Source organism: Galeopterus variegatus, unplaced genomic scaffold, assembly GCF_000696425.1.
Source record: "Galeopterus variegatus unplaced genomic scaffold, G_variegatus-3.0.2 Scaffold649, whole genome shotgun sequence".
Taxonomy (NCBI): domain Eukaryota; kingdom Metazoa; phylum Chordata; class Mammalia; order Dermoptera; family Cynocephalidae; genus Galeopterus; species Galeopterus variegatus.
Window position 1 is genome coordinate 247,494 of NW_007726760.1, and position 1,123 is coordinate 248,616.

Genomic DNA, 1,123 nt, shown 5'->3' on the forward strand with positions numbered 1-1,123 from the left:
TCCACGGTGATTGGCTGCCGCCGTAGCCACGCGGAACCCCCAATTGGCCAGGCGGTCAGCATTGAAGGGCCGCCCTGTGCCCATTCGCCCGTTGGTTTCAAGGCCCGGGTTGGCTGGGCGGGCAGCGGGATGGGGCGCGCGGATTGGCCGAGGGAAGGAAGGTTGGGGTGGGGCAGGCGAGAGCCGGCTGCTGATTGGGCTGGGCCGGTAAAGGCCTTGAGCTCAGACCGGCTGAGCGCTGGGAGGAGGGCAGACTGAAGGCAAGGTTTAGGACCTGCGTGATTGGCTGGGCTCCTAGACTTTGATAGGATAGGGCGCCCAGGAGAACTGGGGAGAAGAGTTCGGGGTCGGGGCGCAGAAAGGCGGGAGGCGCCCCGCCGCTTTTGCAGCCCAGCGCAGGGCACCATGGGATGCCCCCGGAAAAGGGCGGAGCTGTGTTTGGCCGCTCGGCCTGCGGTTGGGAAAGCGCCATCCCTCCGAGGGGCGTGTAGGGTGAGGGTTTCGCGGGCCTGATCGGGGGAGGGGGGACCGTTAAAGTCCTGCACCGCGCCCACGGGAAGCTGCTTTAATGGCTGAGTCTACTCGGTACTAGGCTCTCGGCCGGGTAGAACCTTGAAGACCATGTGGTTCAACTTTCAGTGTGCAGCTGTGGAAACCGAAGCCTGGAGAGGGTATGGAACTTATCTCAGGTCACACAGCCGGATAGTGGCTGGGTCAGGACTGGGCTCAAGCGCTCCTGACTACCCTTGGCCCTACACGCAGCTTCCCCTCCAGGGACTCCCCGCAGGCCTATTTATAGGGTTTGAGACCTGTGCTGTTATAAGGCCTAGCTTATTTAAGGGTGGGCTAAGGGATTCCTCTTAGACCCGCTTCCAAAGCTACCAGGTACTTGATAGAGTAGAAATGTTTCGCCCTCCAAGGGTGCTCATATAAAGGCGCAACCTCGAATGTGTTTACAGACATAAAGGATCGTGGTTCTTGGCCGTTTTTAGTCCTGAGACCTGGAAGAAATTCATTAAAGCGTTTTCATTTTCACCTTATTGATCTAGGGTTGATTGGATGTAGCTGGTTTATTGAGCTTAGGAAATAATTGCCCTACAGTAGCCACACTGGGAAAACGCAA